Here is a 21117-nt window from a genome sequence, read left to right on the forward strand (position 1 = left end):
CCCTCCGGCGACACCTACACTGGACAGCTGTTCATTCGGGGGGGGGGGGCTCAGTGGGTATGACAATTCTCTCATGTCCATTCTATTCAGATGCTCACCCTCTCACTCCCTCTCTCTCTCTCTCTCCCTCGCTCACAGATCCGACCCTTTTGTCTGTCCCTGCGGACTCCCACAGTGAGCCGCGTAATTCAAAAAGCCAATTTGGGCGTGAACTATGAACATACACACACACACACACACACAACTTTACCTAACTTAAACAAAATGTCATTTAATTGACAATAGGAGTGGGGTCTTCTAAAGTGAATGAACCGCACAGTTGTTCTGACCTAATTAAATTTGGGTAGATCCTGCTATAAAGTACACATTCAGGTAATAAGTGAACAACACGACTGTGATGATTGTCGTCCAACAATGCAACAACCCATGGCCATTTTCACCTTGAGAGCTTCTAGATAATGGTCACTTTAAAAAAAAAAATGTGACGTCATAGTGCGAGGCAAATGAGACCTGCAAAGCTAATATGCATTGTGGAAACTGGGTTCGAATCCCCGGTCTTTAGGTTAAAACTTTTCATTTAATGTTTTTAAATGAGAAATAGTAAATGTTATCTAGTTAGCTAGTCGCCTCCGTCCACGACACCTAGTAAATTGGTAGTTGGACATTAAGCCCCGCCTGAAAAAATGTTACTTCTCGGGGAGGAAAAACCAAGGCCTGGTGAGCTTTACCCAGGAGCCACTCTCCAGAATTAAGAGTCAGATTAAGCGGACGGGTCTGGAGGGTGAGCTCTAAAGTCGGGGAGCCACAATAGATCCATAGGGGTCGCGGTGGCGTAGGCCTTGAGGACGCCCTAATTTAATGTATTCTATTCTATGTATGTGTACAGTCTACCTCAAAGACGAAAAACCACACTAGTTAAATTTCAGGGTCCGAACCTGCATGAATTAGAGTATTTCATTGCAAACGAATTGTATTACAGCACACGTTTTGTCCGTCGTGGCATCAGTTTTTGTTTTTTCTCGATTAAACATAGGACATAGAGGAAATCATATTCTCTAGAGCAAACTGATTAACCAACTACCTTATGATGGAAGAAAATCCAAAAATCTATCAGAAACAGGAAAAAACATGCACGCTGAAACTGATTGTATTGGAAATAAATTGATGCCAGAGTGGGGGGGCAAAATTTAGCTCTAGGTATCTGAAACTCAAATTATGAACCTATATACCACATATTTACTTATTTCATGCAGTTTCCCTTTTTTTTTGCAATACGTAACTACAGAGGTCTTACTTTGCCATTTCCACTTTTTAATAACTGTGGCAAATTCAAGCAAATCAAGGTCGCCTGCTCCTCTTTGGAAAAGAAAAGTCCAGTTTACTCTCAAGAGTCTGAAAGAGAGGAAACGTCTTTTATTGTACATATACTTTCTTACAATCGTTAGTTTAACTTATGATGCCTCTCTGGCACTTACAAGACCAAGAAAGATAATATGCAAAAACATCTGGTGGGGTAAAGCCTAGCAAAAAGGTGAGGTTTTTTTTCCTATAAGAACTACAAGGACTACAATGGACAATAAACCACTTTTCTTCACATGGTAGTAAAGGTTAGGAAAAGCAGAGATAATTCGTAGAATTCAGGGATTCTAAAAGTGGGAGTGGGCAAGGCTTAGAAGAGTAATCTTCTTGTAGCTCCTTTAAAAGAAAGGGACTACCCATCCAAAGAGGCTATTAGCCATCCTGTTACGAAACGATAAGTAGAACACTTTAGTTATACCGTTTAGCCATGTTCTCTGCATCATATACTGCATTAATTAGTTTCCTAGATTAGTTATAGTAATTACTATTACTATTATAATTAATATTAAATAATACAAATCATTAATTATACAATATTAAATCTATTGTTGTTTCTACTAGCACTTTCCATTGTCTTAATGCTTACCACTCAGTCTACAAGAAGCATCGTAGAATCCTATTAACTGTAAAATAACAAGTCTACACCATTACGTCACAGGTTTAGAGATTAATCTAGAGCCCAAGGACAGGATGTGTCAGGAAGAGGAGGCTAAGGCCTCCACCAGTTTGTAGTCGCTGCAAGATTAACAGCGTAATAGCCGGAGGACTTCCTGTCGCAAAAAAAAGGAAGACTAGTGGGCAAATACCTGGTACACCTAAGGAGGAAAGACTTTAGCTATAACAAAGGGAATGGGTACAATAAAAGACTCTGGCATTTTGTCTTAAGGTACCAGGACCTGTCCCGGGTTTGTAATAAATAAATCTATACTATTTTATGCATAGCTGTGACTTCAACAAGGTCGGCTTATCTTTGTAAGCGAGAGGTTAGTACAAGTGCAGGTTACGTACAACGGCTACTCTTATGTAAGTGATTTAACTGAGAATGGGAAATTCAATAGAAACTTTTATAGGTAATCCTAGGATAGAGAACGAAGAAATATTGACTGCTGAGAATGGCAGCGGCCAAACATCGCCTGAATCAACCAACAACAAACTTTATCAATCTTTACACTAATTAAGGTTAACTATATTCAACCGCAAGGGGCGCCTATAATTATGCACCACCCGAGCGCTGGAGCATGTATGAAAAACTCCCCAGTAAACTGGGTCACCTCACTCCAAATAGCCCCAAAGCGGAACCAGAAACAGCGCACCCCCAGTATTCCAACGCTAACTAAATACCAGTTGGCATTCATGTCAACCATAGTTCAAAGAAATCTATATCTCGTCCCCTCCAAGAACTTTTCTTCTCCTTCTTACAGAAGTTTTTCATTTATCTTGGAAGTTTCCACTTAATGTTAGTTGACTTCCGTACATGTTCACTGTTGTTAGCTAATGACGTTTTTTAATGAGCCTTTCCTCAAAATAAATGCCCAAGTATCCCTTTTGGTATCAAAATACTCATAGAAATGTCAGACAATCTCACATTGCCTTGAATTAACTTCCAAGTATAGTCGACTCTCGATAAATCGAAATCCAAGGGACTACAAGAAAAATTCGAATTATTAAGAGTTTTTATTATGTATATATGTATGTACATACGTATATTGAAAATACGTATGAGCTTACCTAAGTTTTAGACATATAGCCTCAAGTAAAATAGTAAAAATAATGAAAACGACAAAAAAAATACATATGTATTAACATTTCAATAAATAATAATATACATATGTACCTAATTAAGAAAATGAAGAACAGTTTTTTGTTACAATGCGGCTTGACTTAGTCAAGTGACTTAGAATTGTAGAAAGCGTTGATGGTGGAATATTGAGAGTTTTGGCGATATCTTTTCTTTACGTACATCCCATAAATAAAAAACCAAGTACTTCGGGTGAATTTCACCATTTATATAAGGAACTTAGAAATTTCTGGATATGTGAGGATGGGTCCACCCACATTCGACTATATTTTAGTAAAAAATAAAGTCAAAATTAAGAAAACGGAAAAATTGTCATGGAAATCCTATAACCATAGAAGAAAAACTACTGATTACTCTGGTAAGTAATGGTTTTATTGAGAAAAAACAAATAAATACACATAAAAATAAATGTAAGCACGATTTAAAAAACAAAATATTGTTTAAAAGTAAATAATAAAAAAATAATGCCGGTTTTCACCAAATGTCTTGAAAAAACAGAGATATTTTGAACAGCAGTCAAATTTGAAGCTCCGATACTGGAGTCCAGCTAGCAGAAAATTTAAATATTTAATTGTATGATCTATGCTCGTTTATAACAGCGCGTATGAGTCACTAGTCGCAGCTTCTTCGTTGTGCACGCTCACATTCGAATGTATTAGGTTTTTCTTTAAGCGCTGATGCATCTCTCCTATCATCTATGCTCATAGCTCCGTTGTGTACGTACCCTCAGATTACCTACGAACACCCCTGGCTACCACCCCTTTCTTAAAAGGTCTATGGTGTGAACCTTACAGAGTTATAAGGCTAAAATAATTACTTAATTATTAATCGTTGAACTAATAATACTACCAGTTCTACCGGAAGAAAAACAAAGAAAAAGATTCACAATTTTTTATGATTAACATGAATGATCCTGATAAATGTAAGAGTCCTTGTTCCGAAACTCGGATAAGAAATAGGCGAATATATAGGCAGCATGTTCTAGAGTAACTTTCCGATATTACGTAACTTAGCTCTGTGGGATCAATAACTCATCAGTGAGGAAATATAGAAGGCGTAGTTTGTGCTGCACAAAGATTTACGAATAGGTTCATTTGGGGCCCTCTAGATGTTATATTTTCTTACAAAAAGAAAAAATAAAAGTCAGAGATCACGCACAGCGAGCAAGTTTCTCTTATAAAAATGTGAGATGTGCGTGCAACATGCGACATACTTTACGTCCAACCTGCCTCCACCACCAAGCGTTCTTGTATACCCCCCCCCCCAAGCTTTCACCATTACTCCGTACAGTATGGCGTGCCTTGGCTCTGTGCTTGGCCCTATCTAAGAAGAGGGCCTGGATGTGTCCAAATCCCTCATGGACTTCTTGATAGAATAACAATTCTCAAGAGGAGAGACGGTATTGTATGTGTGCAATAAAGTGGCCCAGTTTTTATTACAGCCAACCACATCTGAACTTTGCTAGTCCCAGTCCACCGTGCTTGTCTTTCTTTTTGCTCTCTTCATTCTGCCTTTCTTTAGTTAGCCAAATCATTCTTCCATTTCTGCAAGAAGTATCAGAGAGAAAACATAAGTATGCTGGTCAAATACTTTGAAAGAAATCACAAAATATTATTATCTGAATATTTAATTTCGTTATTTACACAGAGAAATCGCAAAAATAAAAAAGAAATACTACCTGACTTATCCAAAAAAAATTAAATCCTTCCATTTGCTGGGCATATTTTGAACGGAAAAGAACTCAGTAATTCATTGATGCTGTCCCGAATAATTCTGTAGAGGTACTGGAGAAATAGGATATACTCGTATTCTTTAAAAGAATCATAATCTATAACCAAACAAAATTAGAGAAATATATACACTTCTTAATCAGTGGAGTTACTCAGAATTCTTTTTTAAAGATTGGATATTATTTGAGAAGTAAATGAATCACTTTTTCAAAATTACGGAAACCACACCATAACTTTTCGTATTGAAAATTTTTTCCGACAATTTACGAAAACAATTTTGGCAATATAAACCCTTTTTTGGGTAGCAAAAAATTAACGTTAATAATTAAATAATTACTTACATAAGAGAAGTATCAATTTCAGAGACATACGAGTAATTTTCTAATATAAGACTTCTGATGGATGAACTTTCTGGATGAGTATTGTGGTACATATTGCCTGGATTTCGAGGCATTTAGAATAAATGCATAATCATTAAAACAGCCTGCCAAAACCTGGAAGGAATCCATGCTTAATCTCAAAAGATAACCAGCAATAACTATAGGACGCGTAAGTAATAATGGCGGGTGAAAACCTCTTTATAAAGATAGGCAAAAAAGTTACTACGTCATTATTAAATGACTTACTACGCGTAAGTTTACTACGTCATTACTCTAACTAGATTGGGAAGTCATTAGCACAGTACTAAGGGAGAGTAAAGACAGAATAAACAAGAAGGTAATTGTAATATACTACTGAGCTATCGTTGAGAGATATGTTAGATGGCCGTGTATGACAGAGTTCAGCACTATGCAGACTTATAACCTCTCGCGGAAGGTTTTATGTGCTAGTGCCGTTGTTTGAATACGAATTTAAGTTTTGAGAAAATTTTAAATACCGTAAACCAAAAAGAAAAAGAAAAACATGTAAGTAAAAAAAAGTTACCTCAGATTTTTTAATTTGTTGAAGGAGACAGTTTTAAGAATTCAGATTTTTTTTTTTTACGTGAATACGTCTTTAAATTTGCTATCATATGGAGGCAATCCAAAAAACCTAATGATAACAAAAATCGGGGGTACAGTTTGGCATTATAGTTTCGAATCTATCGTCTACATCCAAAATTAAATTAGACCACTGGATAGCTAAAGGATCAAAGAATTCATTACGATAAGCGAGGACTGTGACACATCGCGCGCGCGCGGTGGAGGGGGAAGCGCCGCCATTTTGAGATCATTTTGCTGCGTATCGAGATTTGCAATTTTAGTATAACTTTTGACTCAGGAGAAGCTACGATGTTCGTTTATGTTTTAATCATCAGCTGTCGTCACAATCTATCGATTGTATATAAAACATTAGTGTAAAATAGTGTCAGTTAATATATTAAGGTATTGGAATAAAAAAATATTATCAAAATATATAATGTCGACCTATACGCGTCAAAAAGTCAAAACCAAATACAGAGATCGTATACGGTTGGAAAGGGCTTCTCAAGAACAATGGATTGTGATGTGCCTAAATTTTGATTTGATTTAAGAATTTTGTCGGAATGAAACAGTCAAGTAAAAAATTACATTAAATTTTGTGGTAAAAATTTTTATTGCATAATTTGATTCTTTATGAAATACCTACGGAGGAAAAAATAGTAAAAAAATTCTAAACTATTGTTTTAATAGTGAAAAAAAGCATTGAAAATCCTAATGGCGGACCGATCAAGCGTCTTGTGGGCGTGTACTCTGGCCAATAGAATCGTAGGTAGGTAGGGCGCAATTACACGCCCACATACCACTTCCATGTTCCACCATTAAGACTTTTTAAACGAATTCTCTCATTAGAAATGTAACTCTAGAATTTTTTCACTATTTTTCCCACCATAGGTATTTAATAAAGAATTGAATTATGCAAAAATAAAAATAAATTATTTTGAAAATTTATATTACGTCACACCATCAACTACGGTTTATGAATGATTGCAGAATATGTTTTATTTCAATTATGATGTATCTAAATTTTGATTTGATTTAAGAATTTTGTCGGAATGAAACAGTCAAGTAAAAAATTACATTAAATTTTGTGGTAAAAATTTTTATTGCATAATTTGATTCTTTATGAAATACCTACGGAGGAAAAAATAGTAAAAAAAATCTAAACTATTGTTTTAATTGTGAAAAAAAGCATTGAAAATCCTAATGGCGGACCGATCAAGCGTCTTGTGGGCGTGTACTCTGGCCAATAGAATCGTAGGTAGGTAGGGCTAAACCACGCTCAATTACACGCCTACATACCACTTCTACGTTCCACCATTAAGACTTTTTAAACGTATTCTCTCATTAGAAATGTAACTCTAGAATTTTTTCACTATTTTTCCCACCATAGGTATTTAATAAAGAATTGAATTATGCAAAAATAAAAATAAATTATTTTGAAAATTTATATTACGTCACACCATCAACTACGGTTTATGAATGATTGCAGAATATGTTTTATTTCAATTATGATGTATCTAAATTTTGATTTGATTTAAGAATTTTGTCGGAATGAAACAGTCAAGTAAAAAATTACATTAAATTTTGTGGTAAAAATTTTTATTGCATAATTTGATTCTTTATGAAATACCTACGGAGGAAAAAATAGTAAAAAAATTCTAAACTATTGTTTTAATAGTGAAAAAAAACATTGAAAATCCTAATGGCGGACCGATCAAGCGTCTTGTGGGCGTGTACTCTGGCCAATAGAATCGTAGGTAGGTAGGGCTAAACCACGCTCAATTACACGCCTACATACCACTTCTACGTTCCACCATTAAGACTTTTTAAACGTATTCTCTCATTAGAAATGTAACTCTAGAATTTTTTCACTATTTTTCCCACCATAGGTATCTAATAAAGAATGAAATTATGCAAAAATAAAAATAAATTATCTTTTTCTCCTGGGATAATTTTTTCATTGCAATTACAACTCGGTCATAGGCCGAGATTATCTTGGAAAATCAGAAATATGAAGACGAACATTTTCAAACAAACAAACTCCAAATCGAAAATTTTGTGCGTTTGCAATACTTGTTTATATGCTCTTAAGTAGAATGAAAAATTAATGATTGCGTAACGTTGTATAAATATTCTTTGCTTTATAAAAAGTAGCAACTTAATTTATTTATTCTTTTAACAAGATACGAAGCTCTCCTTACATTCGCATGAACACCTGGGCAGTGGTAAATATATAAACACTTGCCAGCATGGCAATATTTGATGTGTGGGAGAGTCTGGAGTGTCTATTCCAGTATTCACCTGTGTGCAGAATAGATAATATCTCCAAGAACCTATCGTCTTTCAAGGACAATCTCCTCCATAATATACAAGCAGCAATAAAGTAGAATATAAGAAAAAAAACAGAATGGTCTGTGGATTTCGTGTGGAACGTGGCTACAGAATCCTTGACTAGATCCTTAGTATCCTCGTCTCATGCAATCTTCATGCTCTTGTCTCAATTAAACTTGCATCAGCAAACATGTCATGGGGATAACGGCACATGCACAGTCAGCCCGACCACTGCACGTTTACAATCCCTAGTAAGAACCCACTGTCATCTTACTGCAGTCTCCGCCCATTTCTAACTTCATTTTGTGCTTTTTATGACGGATTTTTTTTTTTTTTAATTAATACGTTAAACTAATCAAGGGAACATATGGGCTTTTGGGAAAGGATCTACGATTCCAAGAGAAAATGTCACTTTCTGTCTTATTACTTATTTTTTTCAAGCTTTCGACTTAAAGACTAGATTCTGCCACATTCACATGTTTCAGACAAGTTTTTTAAAACCAATCACTCAACATCGAAATAACAAGAAATTGCCTTAAACGATTTTTTTCTGGCTTTAAATCACAAGGGTGCAAACCTCTTTGTCGGAAAGCCCGAATTTTTACACAATTGTTGATAAAGGGTCGTTCTTCCATGTCCTGTATAAGCTAATTCCTCAGAAAATCATTAGTTAGCATAATGCTTATTTTTTTTAATTCTAAGGTTTGTCATTCTGTCTTGTTCCTAGGAGCGGTTGTCCGGGAAGGAGCACTATGAAGAGATGTACAAGGCGTGTCTATTAAAATAACAAGACTATTGCTGAAAAACATTTTATTTTAAATTTATACATATTTAGTTATTATCACCTTCAATATACACCTCTCCTCTATCACTACAATGCTCCCTGCGGACTTACTTCGAAACAGTGCTGGAAGTCTTTTTCTGTGAGCTCTGCGTGCCGCTTTTTCTTTCACAGCTTCAACAGACTGAAAAATCGTGTTCCTTTTTAATGCAGATTTGACTTTGGGGGAACAGATAAAAGTCACATTGGGCGGCCAGGTCAGGCGAATAAGGCCTAAAACTGGGATGTTGTACTTGGCTAGAAACGTCGTCTTGTGACAGACAATGCAGTGTGAGCTGGCGCGTTGTCCTTGATGGAGTGCCCCCATGACTTGTTCTTTCACAAATCGGGGTCGTTTTTTTTCTTTACTCTTTCAACGGAGTTGAGCAAGCACCTCACGCGGTAGTAATGTTGATTAATTATAATCGATATTTTCATTCGTTTTTGGACGTGGAAGGGCGCGGCCCGGGTGGTCATCATCTCCGACGTCTTCTCGGCCATCTTGGAAACGCTTGAACCACTCAAAAACTTTTGTGCATGTGATACAACATTCATCGCCATAAAACTTCTTTTAATAAAAGATAAGTTTCAGTAGCGGTTTTACCCAAGTTTTGATGTGAAATTTCACGACAATTCGTTGCTCTACTACATGTGTAGTATCATGCTTTCGGTCGTCAGGATTTGGCGCATGCATAGTTCTTCTGTAGCAGCATCAGTCTCATTATTAAATAGCCACACCTCGTAGATCGATTTTTTTCACGCTAAAGTAAAGCAATAAATAAATAAAAGCCCAAAGATGTAAAAATGTGGAACAAGTCATGCCTAAGAAGTGCTAGTAAGTAGATGTGTGGTAAATAACATAGTACACATGGTGACTCAACAATGAAGTTTGTCGCAGATGGAGAACTTAATATGGCCGCCTTACTAGGAAAAAAAAAAGCCAGCAATGAAGGGGGTGTAGTGTGCCTCACAATACACCAACTTGAAGAAAGATGGTATAAAGGCGTAAGGCAGATTCGAGCAGAATCTAATTTACATAAAGAGCAGGGCATCTTATACACTGTGCACCACCATTGCAAACACATCCTCAGCCACAGCACAATAAATATGTAAGTACAACAGATAAGGGACACTGGGTTACAAGATAACAATGAGGCCACACATGCATGTAGTACGTAGTACATGCTGGCTGGGCAAATGAGGACATAGTAACGGCCATTACAATATCTGATCGATTATAGCTCTTTTTTGAAGTTAGTGGATGGAACGAGAGTGTAATCAGCTGCACCTCGATTTTAAGTTTTCACTACAAATGTTTGTTAAGAGGTATACTTTAAGTACACAAAAGTGGTTTACAAATTTTGTGAGTTTACAAAATGAGTTTACTGAGTGTATTTGAAAAATCAAAAACAAATTATCATTCACTAAAAATACATTTTAATTTTTCATAACCATTTATTTATACAGTTAATTGTACTTACGATTGTTCCCTTAACTAGCAATGAGAAGTAACCTTGCTAGAATGTTTTCCTATTTCTTGAAAGTTAGTTATTTGTTAGTTTTCTTCGGTTTATTTCCTTTTAAAAACTAGTTTTACTAAGTTACCCAGCACAAGATATTAAAATGCAATTTTATTTTAACTAAACAGAGCCTTCAATAACACTGGTTTTTTGGTGGAAGAATACATATTTTGTCAATGCCTTCAAATTTGCACTGTCATATTGTGCGCTTAATGAGTTGATTTTCATTTTTAAATTAATCACAAATACTAATCTAAAAGTTTATTATTTTCATTAAAAAAAAATGCAATTATAAATTTAAAATTATAAGTTATCCATAAGATTTAAATATTATTCTACAATTTGAGCATCCTTGTTTTATAACCTATAAATCCCTTCCTTTATATTCAGTATATTTTGGCTCGTATTTTACTCGTTCTTCGTGGAGCGTGAATTTATAATAAAAAATCTTTGAAAAAATATTTCTGAAAACAGATTTGTGGAACCCCAAGTAAAGAGTAGAAAACTAACTGATGACCAACTTCAAGAAGTAAGAAAACAATCAAGAACAAGGTTACTTCTCATTGTAGTAAACAATCGTGAGTACAATACACATCAATTTAAATTAATAGCTCCGAAAAATTAGTGCAGATGTATTTCAATAATTGAGAATAGCGTCTTATCGCTATAAGAGAAAGAAGTGTAACTGTTTACACCAAATTTTTCTATTCTAAATTATAAAGGTTGAATTTCTTATGCTTGTGAAGATATTGAAAATGGAGAATTCACAATTGCCTTATTATTTTTTTTTTTTCTTATCTTTTTGTACATATTTTGTATTTGTAGAACGGTCAATGTTTATCAGTACGAATTTATTTCGGAAAATCTATAATCGAAGACGACACAATGCCGAACTGAGAAGTATTTTGTTACTGGGTTTGATTCACGGTCTCGGCCTTGGATTTTATTTAATGGTTAATACTAAAAATGAATAGCAAAGTATGATTGCTAGTAACCTCCGTCTAACGGCCTTTTTCAGTGTAATGAACGGCTTCATGACTTATTTACAAAGAAATATGCCCAAAAAATTCTATATTTGTATAAAAAATCGGTCGATAAGGAATACCTTTTTATTATCGATTTTTTTTTTTTGGAGAATAGTTCCTTTGATTATTTAAGCACAGTTCTTATTGGGGGATAATCTTGAAACTCCTCTTTAGAGTTCTAATTTAATAGTTCTAAATACTATTTGTTTTTTCTTTCTCCTCATCTGGAAATATTGATTGCGATGTTTAACTTTATTCGATACTATCATTTAATTGTTGTGAACCTGAGTAATTGTATGCGTACTCTAATCGTCCCGGAGTTTCGATACATGTCGATTATTTGTGCGCATGAACACTAAGTGCAAGATTCATAAAATAGAAATTGTAGAACAAATTTATAACCTGCCTTACGTATACGCAAAGGTTAAAGGATGTTCTCAAATTTTGAACATACTCAAGATATTCCCATTTTGAGAAAAAAAATTGTTGTGTAATATATAATTAATTATGTTTTTTTTTAATACAATTTTTTAATTTTAAAGAAAACTTATTTTATTTATTCAGCTTGAATAAATCAAGGAGAATTATTTAAATGGTATTGTCATGGAATAGAAAATTATATCCAGATGTTGGTAATAATTATCGCTAATATTAATGTGTATTTAGCGAACACACATGAGAGAGCATCTTGGGCGCCATTTGGAAGTGTAACAATAGTAGAGACAGGTGTAGACTACTGCGGCACCTAATATTGGGTTATACAGCTAACGAGCTAAATTATGTAACACGCAGATTTAGCTGTGTTTACAGTGTATATAGAACCTCAGCTGCTGAATATTGTAACCCAGCGAACAGTCCTAACCTCATCGCTCAGATCGCAGGTAGGTACTTTTGCTTTCCTTTATAGAGTGAAATTTTCTTTTAATTCAATCATTAGCGTTATTAAATATTAAATTAACATTTCCATCCTCGTTAAAACATACTTTGCCATACACTGGATGGTACAACTAGTAATTTAAATTCATCAGATAACTCACAAAAAAAAAGCTTTAATTATGCCGAGTACTTCAGAGGAAAGTCTGCTATCAGTGATCAGCTCTAAAATGATTGCTGGTAATAAAATCTGATCTAAATTAAGAGACTGATTAAACGGACGTGTCTAAAGTGGAAGCTCTAGAGTGGCGGGAGCCACAATACATAGATCCAAAGGGGTCGCAGTGGCGTAGGCCTTAAGGGCCGCCCTATTAGAATCTTAATCTTAAATCTGATCTAAAATTCACAACTTTCTTCCGTAGATCGTGCACTTGTGTCATCTACGATGGTAAGAAGATATTCTGCCAACTTAATACTAGAGACAGGAAGTACTAGGATCGGTTCTAGTTTTGAAATTGAATTAGCACTGTAAGTACACGTGGTCTTCTACAGCAAAAAATCTCTTGTGAACTTTCCTAGCCATCTTTTACCTCAGTTTTATTAACTTTCTCTTGAAACTTACAATTTATTCTTAATATTATTAATGTCCTCTTTATAAATACCATTAGTTTTGTTTTTATTTGATTCCAGGCATCCTATAGGCTTTTCTGCCATATACTTCCAGCAGTTTTGGACAAAATGCACATATTAAAGTAATGCATCGTTTCAATTTTCAATAAGCATTGTCTTTCGTCTGCGGTCGTATCTATAGTCCTATTAAATCAATACCAAAAAAGAGTACAACCTGGAGCCGAAGAACAAATCACAACTTGGGTGCGCAGTCTTTCATGAAGCTGATGGCAGGCGATATAGTCAGGGAGTCGTGGACGGAGACGAGTAGCAAGCATATAATTGACTCAAAATATCATCAAAATCTAAGTCCTAAACCTGGAATCGAACTCACCACCACTTTTGATTCTTACCTTTGCTGGCCTCGCCTTTTAACAGCTCGGCTAGCTTAACATTTAAATCAGCGTTTCTCAACCTTTTTTTGGCTCGCTTAGACCACTTGGTAGTACATCCATGCTAAATTGTACCACTTCGTAAAAATGATTGTATTTCGTGCAAATTTCTTATTCCTGAGTGTATTATTCTATTATTATCATCTTTATTGGTATAGAGATATAATGTATCTGTTACAAAGGAGTTCAAGTTCATGTTCACTTTATAAACTTTGTAAAGTGTAAGATCTTAGTTTTAAAACTTTTTTTTAAATAAATAAAAATTGCGCACATATTTTTCTCTTCAAAATTATTAATTAATTTACAAAGTTCTTCTTTAGGATTATTATATTTGTGCCCAAATCTTCTAAATTAATTTCTTGTAAACATTCAACTACCTGTAAGTACCAATTAAATTTAATGTTGCTTGGATAGAGCTTACTCATTACAATCCAGTCTCTTTAAGCAGATTTTTATATATAGTTATCATTTAAGTTCTGTCACATGATAATTCTATTAAATTTTCTTTATCTGTTATTGATAATGATGTAGCTTTTCCTAAATTTTCTTTATAGAAGGAGGTTTGAAATCCATTTATCATTTGAGATATAGGGTTTTGGTAAAATACTCCATGAAAGACAATTTTAATCCTGTTAAATGTGCTGCTATATTTTCTCGTATATCTTGAGACAGACAAACCTTATTATTATACATATTAGCAACTTTACTGTGTAATAATATTAATTAAAATAATTTTTATGTATTATAGAGAAGGTTATTTTTATGCTTTGATTTTTTTTTTACATTTTTATGTCCGCCATTATTGATTATTTTTCGCTTATCACAGGTTGGGAAACGCTGGCTCTAAGTAGCCATTACTTTACTTTTTTTCTTTTTCGTCAGAATGTCAGAAGGACTCCAAAAATGCTTCTGGAGAAGTTGCAGCACCCCCCTGGAATGTGGATTGTCCTAAAACTATGACGGTGTACAGGAAGATGTCAGATTCGAAAGATGGCTTGATGCAATGCTGTTTCCTCTTGATGAAGGAAACAGGATAAATGATACTGAGTAAGATAATGCTACAATTTTGTTTAAATATATGATTATTATTTGTTAAATTACTGAATAAATATTAATATTCTCTAAAAAGATAAATAAGTGAGCAACATAATTAAAAAATAAAAAGCATAGATTTAAAATATTTGCTTAAGTTTGAAATGAAAGCAGCGACCGTGTTTAAGAAGCGTTTATTTTGGCGGGTATTGTACACGAAAACACACACACACACACACACAGGGACATACTGTTTGGCGCGGGAAGGCGGGCGGGCAGCAGCAGCTGAGTGGGCCGCACTCTGTACTACGAACCAAAGCGCCCACACCACCTCCTCTATAGTGCTCTGTAGTGTTCTCTCTCTAAACTCCCGCCAAATATCGACCGCTTTGCACGCGCGCCCTGGCGCCAACATATCTCTTCGCTCTATTAGCCAAACTGAAAACATCTGACCTACTCTTTTACTACTTGGCCAATGTAAATCGATTTTTCTTTCACTTAAAAATAAAATGTACATACACGCTTAAACTGTATGTATGTGTGAGTGAATGCTCTGTTAATTCTATCGACTTCTACTAGTCGAATTATGTTAAACTAATTAATGTATACACAAAACTATTTAAAACTTTCTGGTATCTATGGGTTGGTCATAAAAGGGGCAATGGAAAGAAAATATCAGTAAAATGATGCCAGTATTTTGATAGTCAAATTTAAGTCTGGTCCCCCTGTTGGGGATATCGCCGGAGGAAGCATAGTTCCTAAAAAAATTTGACTTTGATCACAAAACTTCCAAATTTTAGGAGTAAGTGAAAGCGGAACTTTTACGTGTAGAGAAGATCGTTAAAAAAAAAAAACGAAAATAATTTACGTCTTCTTCTTGGATGTTGAAACTAACTTCTAAAATCTCCCCATAATGGCCAGATATCAAAGTTCGCCGCTACGTATCTCTCGCATTCAGTGGAAAAGTGGAAACAGGAAATCCGTTGGCTTCCATCATTGCTACTGCCTGGGGGATTATTCAAATTGACCAGCCTTGGTAAGAGTAGGGATTATTTTTCCCCCCCTACTTTAGTAGCGTGTAGTGGGATAATGGTGGCCCCCCTCGCCAGCTTCCGGCGCGCATGGAAGTGCAGCTTAGAGTAGATAATTTGTAAGCGGCCCATTTGGATGCGGCCCCCCGCTATTCATGCTTTAATTCCATACTAATACCTTTATTTATTATTTTTTAAATAAATTCTTGCAGAGAACATCCCACTCAAGCCTAATCTTATCGCAATTAATACTTACTCTCTTTTTTACCAACATTTGTTCCTCTTTCGAAATCTTTTATACATTTCATATCGTCCGAACCTATAAATGGTATTATTTGTCTTGGGAATTCATTTTAAGGGCAATTCTAGGGGAAATGGTAGGGTTAGGCTTCCCTTTAATGTTTCATTTTTAGTTCCAAGTACAATTTTATAAACTCCTAGTAGATCGGACCGTCCGGTAGGATAGTTATACAAGGTTTGATCGTCCAGTTTAACATTGGGTGCGTTCCACTAAGCGCTCACAACGATCAAAATGTATGTACCTTCACGCGTTCCACTTGACAACCGCGGTCGTAGTGGTCGTGGCGAAAACGTCACTAATGATGTCATTATTTTGGCTCATGCGAAGCTCACAACGCCCCACCCTTAAGAGCTGGGTCTCTAGTGGGCGTTCAGAAATTTGGTGCAATTTTTAAAAGCAAAGATGGCGACCTAAAAAAATTATATCAAGTAAATGAAAGTATTATCTCATGTAAATAATTGAATGTGTTTCTCGAAAGTCTAAAAAATGAAAAAATTACTTATCCCTTTACATGCTAAATCACTGAATAACGATCAATTACACTTTGACAGTTAATAATACGTGGCTTAAGTTTTCGCTTTTCACCATTGCGATTTTGTAAAATTGCATCGGAGCTAGATGAAGAACTTTCTAAAGCATTATTACGTTGCATTAATAAATATCCTACTGTTGCCACAAAAGACATTTTAATTTTATGTAAACGTAAATTTTATAAATACGTACTTCACGAAAATGTAATATAAAAATTGAATTATATATATATTTTTAATACAAGTCCACTTTACCAATTATTAATAAAGTTTATTAAAACTGCTTATAAACGGGGTTAAAATTAAAAAACAACCTCTTCAAGCTTATGACCTATTTTCGAGGTCGCCATTTGTAATGTTTACATGAACGATTAAAACGCCCCATAGTCGATTCCATTTGAGTTTTCAATTGTAACACTCGCAAGCACGTGGAATGGGCAAAACCGTGGTCATGAGCGTGATTGTTGTGAGCGCTTAGTGGAACGCACCCATTATCGAATTATATTTTGTTCCTATATAAAAGATGAAATAGTCAAATTTTCTTTTAAAAAAAAATAAAGAACGTACACCTCGTTATAAGTTTACTTTCTTGTAACAACCACACATTTTGATAGATTTTGGGCAAAAAATTGCCAAAAATGGCATTTACAGAAATTGTTATAGTTGTATTTACTTGTTTTTTTTTTTTTAAATGATTTAAGGCCGCGTCAACATTTAAGATTGTTGGCGCCCGAAGCTTTTTTTCAGTGCACTGCCGGCCTCCGGACAGTGTTCTCTCGTTACAGACAACACAGTCCATCACCGGACAGTATTGGACTGTAAGAATCTCCTAGGAAGAGAAAATCGTAATGGTCAGCAGCTGGATTCGAACCCGGGACCTCCGCATGGGAGTCCAGCACGCTAATTTACTTGTTGTGTAAAAAAAAACAATGTAGTGCCTAAATTACGTAAAATGATTTTCATGAATGAGATGTCGTAATGTTAATACGATGTAAATATTTAAAAAACACAAGAAGTTGAAGTATAAAAGAAAATTTTGAACCATTAGAATTTAGTTAGAGGAAATCGTGAGAGTTTCCACAACTAGAAAATTTTTCTCGAACTCAATACGCTTGTGGACAGGAAGGAAAATCTCTACCCCCTTGCATGCATGACTCCTATAACTTTTTGATCAAAAACTTTTACCCCAAGGAAATGCATTTTTTCAGGGTATTTCCAGAATCTTTAGACGTCGCTTTGAATAGTTCTAATTAAAAAGTTGAATTTATTGATAAAAGTTCTTAGTTTTCAGAAAATTCATAAGTTACAACTGCGAAATTAAAGTAATTCACGTGGAGTATCTTTCTTCCAGACTTTGTTGATCGATTTAGTCGAAAGAGTTTTAAAACAATTAAAAAAGTTGGTTGTTAGCTTCAAGCAGGGCGCAATCTGAATTAAAAAAAAAAAAAAGTTCCATTTTATATAATTACAAAGTTTTTCATTGTTTATTTCCCCCACCTCCATGAGAGGGAAATTGAACATTTTCCAATAAGGGCATTTATAGGTTATCCGGAATACTGGGTTGAAACTGAACTAAATACAACACATGCAAGACTTGGTTAGTTTCGAGCATGTGGGAGTGGCATATTCCAAAGCAGCAGAGGACGCTCCGCTGGAAGTTGTCCAGTTGTCCAGTACTGGAATGTGGACCTCCCTACAGCCCGGTGTCCAAACTTTTTAACTCTACTTATAACTTCCAAAGCTGACACTTGCCTCTCTTATAAAACGTACATACGCTTAGTTTTAAAAGTTTTGATGAAAAGTCTGTAGACCTGCGCAAATACACCTGCAATCCCCCCGCCACGATTCACCTGGAAGATAAGTTTCAAAGAATACCAACAAGTAGAAATCGATTTACACATCTATCGTTCTTGGTAAAAAAAAATTGTCCGAATCAAAAATTCATGGAGTTCAGCGCACAGAATTATTACTAAGAGATAGCATAAACAGTTTTTTCGTGTGGCGTAATTCTTACTGTAATTTAAGAAATTAAATTTTTTATAAATAACCTTAAATTATTCAAATATTGTACCTATTCAGTATATGTACTATTGAATGACGTGTGAAATTACATCATTACTATTTGCAGGGACGGAAACTACGAACCATGGAGCTGGACAACACTGCTGACTAGGGAAAGAAAACAACAGGTCGACTAAAAAACCTGAACTGCCATAGAATGTACTTACTGTTAGTGCACAACATATCTAAGTGAATTTGGAATAACTTTAACCGGCTATAACGGTAACTAACATGTGTTTTTTTTGAACATTATTTGTGGTATTCACAATTATTTGTGGTATTCACAATGGTGTGTAATTTGGTATTTGGTTTTAGGTTCAGAAACGAGAAAAAAAATGTGGTAAATACCATTATTATTATAATAGTTAATATTTGTATACGCCTTTATTTACATAATATATACAAATATGTATTGTTTTACAGAACTGAGTTATGCGACAATAGTCTCAGTTAAACATTATCTTGGTTTTTGTTCTGGATCCACACAATATGTACTTCCAAAAACTTAACATTCAGTAAGTATAATTAAAAATAATGGATAATTTTGTATCAATATTTGGGATTACTGCATTTTGTAAGGCATTAATATATTGTAACATTAATTCCATAAATTACCATCTTCGTCAGTGAGCATTGCAAGCGACTTTACAGGTTTTTTCGATCATAATTATTCGAGCAACAAAATAATAACTTTAAAATATAGAATAAAAATCATTAAAAATGGATAATAATAGAGGCTCCACGATAGCCGAGCGGTTAAGATACTCTAGATCCGCAAAGCTAAGATGTATTGCTGGTTTAGTGGGTTCGATTCCCCGGTCTCTAGGCCTTGAATTTTATTTAATGGTTAATATTATGAGAAATTAATAGTTAAGTACGTTTTGCGAGTCGCCTCTGGCCATGGACATCTAATTTAGTAGTATTCTTTCTAATCTTCGCAATAATTTAGACCAAGTAAGTTTGATTTGAATAAATTTCCTGCCGAATTGAGATTCAGATTAATTTCCTCGCATCCCCTTGTCATTTCCTGATCTATTTCACCCAATCAGATGTTCCTGATGTACTCGTACTTTACTGAGTTAACTTAATGTTATCTATCTTTCTCGTATAGTTTCATGTCATGCCACAATACTTGTTTGGATATTACGATGAAGTCTAGTAATTTTTTTTTTTTTTTTTGTAGAGATCTTGAATATATGTAGTTGAAGACAGTCTTGTGTATCTGGTGAACACAATTTCTGCGTAATATACTAGTCTTCTGTCTAGAAATTCCAAGATGGGAAACGTGGGAAATATAAAATTAGATTTTCTCTGGCGGATATAACAAAATAAATGGAAAGAAAAGAAATTCTTATTGATGGAGGCGGCGACGTTACTTTTGTTGCAGTTGTGTCGTTGTCTGCGACCTCTCAATCGATCTACTGCATCGATCTGTAGCGTACCCGCTCCGCTTTGTTTTCTGTTTCCCTTCTGTCATGCTGCTTTCAAAGTATAACTAAATTGGGTTTCCACTAAGAATACATAACTCACATCTGGTGAACACAATGGTGAGGATCTGTGATGAGAAATATTATGATTACTATACTCACAAGACTTGATCTCACTATTAAGAGTGTAATTATCTGCTTTCTTCACTCTTAAGAGTGTAATTATCTGATTTCTTCCCTCTTAATAGCGTAATTATCTGCTTTCTTCACTTTTAATAGTGTAATTATCTGCTTTCTTCACACTTAAGAGTGTAATTATCTTCTTTCTTCATTCTTAAGAGTGTAATTATCTGCTTTCTTCACACTTAAGAGTGTAATTATCTTCTTTCTTCATTCTTAAGAGTGTAATTATCTGCTTTCTTCACTTTTAATAGTGTAATTATCTGCTTCACTCTTAAGAGTGTAATTATCTGCTTTCTTCACTCTTAAGAGTGTAATTATCTACTTTCTTCACTCTTAAAAGTTGTAAAACCATTTTGTGTACACTGCACTAGAATAAAACTTAAGAGGAATTTCTACTGCTATCTCAAAAAAAGTTCGTTTTTGAATTACGGCGGATGCGTGCATACAAACTTAATACAAAGCTACTTTTAAAAAAACGGAAAGACCTGTAAACGGATATTTCTGGTGAAATCTGTGAATTGAAAAGTTATTACTAAACAACAGTTACAGTTTATAACCTTCTGCCGTTACCGTAACCGTGAGCAGAGCGCGCACAAATGGTAAAGGTTAGTATTCAACCATAATCAGGGAAGGTTATAAAAAAAAGAGACAGAGAGAGAGTGAGAGATAATTCGTTATATATATATATATAAAACAGAAGATAACTGCATTCTAGTTTTAAACTCTATTAAACTTTACCGTGTCGCCAGGGCCAAAGGTAGAGACAGGTGCAAAACTTCAGGATAGCGTAGGTATTTTGTAATTAAGTGTTCACAATTCAGAGGGAGAGTACCTGGACAGAGGACAGATCAATAGTTCTGTTAGGACAACAATCCATAGTGGGGACAAGTCCTGTATTCAAGCAAGGGGTCACCTGAACCTGTCAAGTTGTCAGCAACAACTCAGGGTAATACGCCTCCCATGGTCCTTAACTCAGCTCTGTCCGATTAACAGTCTACAGTGTGGAATACATTTTTTTTTTTTTCCTGGAATTAGGAGTTTGAAGAAAATATGATAACTTAGAATCTTGAGTT

At 34.8% G+C, this 21117-nt stretch overlaps 1 protein-coding gene and 2 long non-coding RNA genes across 8 annotated transcripts in view; 1 reads left to right on the forward strand and 2 right to left on the reverse strand.

Annotated features, from left to right (window-relative positions):
* LOC141446181 (uncharacterized) overlaps positions 1 to 21117 on the reverse strand; it is a 158064-nt gene that overhangs the window by 118754 nt on the left and 18193 nt on the right. The window lies entirely within an intron of this gene.
* Positions 3770 to 10683, reverse strand: LOC141446208 (uncharacterized). Its single transcript, XR_012453576.1, has 4 exons — positions 10482 to 10683; positions 5229 to 5381; positions 4836 to 4985; positions 3770 to 4701 (listed from the first exon to the last, which is right to left on the reverse strand). It is a non-coding gene; the product is annotated as an uncharacterized lncRNA (long non-coding RNA).
* Positions 10907 to 21117, forward strand: part of LOC141446207 (uncharacterized) — a 47017-nt gene continuing 36806 nt past the window's right edge. Inside the window, exons 1-7 of the long non-coding RNA XR_012453575.1 lie at positions 10907 to 11098; positions 12212 to 12426; positions 12841 to 12946; positions 13109 to 14526; positions 18502 to 18656; positions 18750 to 18774; positions 18858 to 18949. This is a non-coding gene — a long non-coding RNA (uncharacterized lncRNA). The remainder of the gene's footprint in view (positions 11099 to 12211; positions 12427 to 12840; positions 12947 to 13108; positions 14527 to 18501; positions 18657 to 18749; positions 18775 to 18857; positions 18950 to 21117) is intronic.

The sequence above is a fragment of the Rhodnius prolixus genome, unplaced genomic scaffold (assembly GCF_049639745.1).
Source record: "Rhodnius prolixus isolate KJV_2025 unplaced genomic scaffold, Rpr scaffold_1, whole genome shotgun sequence".
Taxonomy (NCBI): Eukaryota; Metazoa; Arthropoda; class Insecta; order Hemiptera; family Reduviidae; genus Rhodnius; species Rhodnius prolixus.